We start from the raw sequence: 3,068 nt of genomic DNA on the forward strand, positions 1-3,068 counted from the left end.
CAGTCGAGAGAAATTCTCCATGTATTTTGTTGATGATTGAAGCAAAATATATCAGTGGCGCCGCCTAGCGTTTTTCCCCGTTCACTGACAATGCCACAACAATGACAGTTTGTGTCAAATTGTTCACCGATATTTTCCCAGCATAAAAAAGTGTATGTGTTTGAAATCGCTTAATGTTCGATTTTCAATTTAGTTTTGGTTAATTTTCCGATCGGTTTTGCATTCGAATTCGACAATTGAAACATTGGGAAACGAACTCATCGAGAATAAAAACGAACCGAGAAACAAAAATATCAAATATTTTGCTAATAGTGAAACGTCGTCGCGTACACAACCCGTATTGTTATTGTTTCTTCCATCAAATTTTTTTGTGTGTATATTTTTTTCGGCATTTCTTTTTTTGTCTCGTATCGAATCTGCTTCCATAGACGGTTTCAGCAGTTTTTTTTTCTTCTACCGATTCGTCGATGCAAAAATTGTTCATAATTGTTTTTTTTCTTCAAATGATCTAGTTTTTGTGAATAACAACAACAGCAACACGCAAAACAAAATATTGCCATTGAATTTTCAACAAAAGCGTATTGTTGAAACCTTCGATTCCAAATAAATAAGCACTGAATCATCAAGTTATTTTGTTCTGTTCGCCAAGAGATTTCCGTGCAATTAACAAAAACACTGGCCTAGCCTTTGGAACATCTCTATTTTTCTCGTTCGTTTGTTTGATCATTTATTTAATTCGATTTAAAATTGCAAAGGGAATTGTTGTTGTTGTTGTTGCTGCTGCTGTGTTTTTTGCGCCTGTTGGGAACGCAATCGTGTTGGTTTGTTTTGATTTGCCATTGCGTTGCTTCTGACTGTGCGGTTTTATATATGGAAAAAAACTGCGGCAGCCATAGGTAAAAGGGAACATCGCACGCAAACACAACATCATGTACCAGATAGTGTCGGCATCAATAGTTTTGACCACTTGAAGTGCCATTGTTGTGTATGAGTTTTTAATTGTAGCGAATGATGTTCATTAAGTTCGACATTCTTGCTATATAAATACTTTTTCTTAGTTTATTCGTTCAGTGTAGCAGCAGAAAAAAAAACTCAGAACTGTTGCGAACATTTTACAATGAATGTATGAATAATTTGTTCTTGCTCTGATTGTCATCAACAAATTTACGAACAATTATGACACTGAAAGCCCTGGCCCAGATCATTCATTGTTTTTTGTCTGCCAAAAAAATCGTGTTCGAACAAAGTGCAAAATGTTTGATGTCTGATGGCTTTTTCTGCCAAGATATTGCTCATTTCAACCTGTTGTATGTATTTTACTGTTTGCATGTTTGCGAGATGAACCATTTCAAAGCATGTACATTTTTCGGTGGTTGAATATATGTCAAACGATGGAAATACCAAAATCCATCGTCGCGTCCCTTAGCAAAAATCTGACCGGAAATAGTCTGTCAACAGCATCGTCTGCAAAAAGTTTTTCACCCAGCTCAAATTTGTGAGCTCAAATTTGTGAGCTGTGCGAGACAACTAGTTTGTATTTTTTCCTTTTGATAAAGGGCATTGTGACTGACATTGATTATTGCCTTCTTACTCTTCGATCACAACTTTGTTGTTGTTTTTTCGTCATTCAAATAGCTAATTGAGCTCGACACCGAGAAACCAGTTTTTTTCTTTTTTGATAAATTAAAAACAAAACGTCGAAAGCACAATTAAATTGAAATCAGTCAATATAGTATTGCGATGGCTGAAAGTAGTTTTTAATTCAAATACAATATTGAATAGCTCGAATATGTCTGCCTCTTCTTTTCTCCTACTTTTTTCAACTTTTGAGTGCCTATTTTTCTATTTATCTTCAAATTCAAAGACAATAGCTGAGCTAGGGTAATGTAATTTTTTTCTCACTCTTTTTCTTACAGATTAGCCTTAACATTCCCGAACAGAGAGACAGTCCAGAGCAGCGCTTTGCTGTCGACAGAATTCTCGTTTCGCCTGTTATCGAAACCTCCGTAAAAAGGGTTAGTTGCGACAATTGTTCATTGCGTTCATTGTATCGATTGTATCATTCATTTCGTATATCAAATTCTCTTCCTTTACGCAGCTCAATTCTGTGGTTCAGTGGGTTCAGTGGATACTCGAATTGACGTGGATAATTGCTTTGGCATCACTCCAGAAGGAATTTTCTACCTATCGATCACAAAAGGCACTCGCCACAGACTCACCATGAATCAGAAAATGAATAGATCCCAAACGTAAGTATTTTTTTCTGAATAAAAAGAAACGGCACCCATCCAATCGATTTTAATGATATGTTTCATTCAATCGACAGGTTTATCGACGTTTTATTGAAATGCCGTTTTTTTTTCTGTAGGTATTTCCGAATACACACGCTAAGATGTATAATAACATCAAGTCATGCCATGATTTCGGCACATAATCAAATTAATGCATCTCAAGCGATCGCCGGATTCAACACAGAATTCCGGTGTGAATTCAACAACCTTTCGCTTGCTTTCTCTCTCTCTCTTCCTCTCAGTGTCAGATCGGTGGGTCGTATTGTACGAACAATGACCAAAGGTAAATGCGCACAAGTACATAATTGCCAATAATTTGGTTGTCCGTATGAACGCCCTGCCTGCGATCAGCCACTTCAATTGTTTGCTATTGATTGTGGGTCGGTATTGCAAAATCAACCGACTACGACTAAAAAAAGTTTTTTCAGATTGAAAAAAAGGGGAAAAAACATGTGTGCTGTTGGCTAATGTCATTTTCATCATTAATTGTTTTTTGTTACTATGCTCACACTCGACACTCTTTCCATTTGTTATTTAGCCCAATCCAGTCAAGCCGAAATGCACACACAATAGTATGCACAAGCGGGCGATGCCCATAAAAAACACGGAGAGTGACTTTCGATTTCTTCTTTTTGTCAGGCAGTCAGTGCGGTGTTGATCGTCAGGAATTCCTCATCTATTTCGTTGTTGTTGGTGTAATTTTTTGGCACAATTAACCTGCACTTCATTGGATCGAACCCATATATGAACCATTGCGACAAACAAATTCCCTCAGAA

General features: G+C 36.9%; 1 long non-coding RNA gene across 1 annotated transcript; it reads left to right on the forward strand.

Annotated features, from left to right (window-relative positions):
- The first annotated feature begins 35 nt into the window (after positions 1-35).
- Positions 36-3,055, forward strand: LOC129572163 (uncharacterized). Its single transcript, XR_008688399.1, has 4 exons — positions 36-152; positions 1,917-2,015; positions 2,099-2,249; positions 2,327-3,055. It is a non-coding gene; the product is annotated as an uncharacterized LOC129572163 (long non-coding RNA).
- Positions 3,056-3,068: the final 13 nt, after the last annotated feature.

This window comes from Sitodiplosis mosellana, unplaced genomic scaffold (assembly GCF_009176505.1).
Source record: "Sitodiplosis mosellana isolate CC-2019 unplaced genomic scaffold, AAFC_SMos_1.0 Smas_scaffold_4324, whole genome shotgun sequence".
Classification (NCBI taxonomy): Eukaryota; Metazoa; Arthropoda; class Insecta; order Diptera; family Cecidomyiidae; genus Sitodiplosis; species Sitodiplosis mosellana.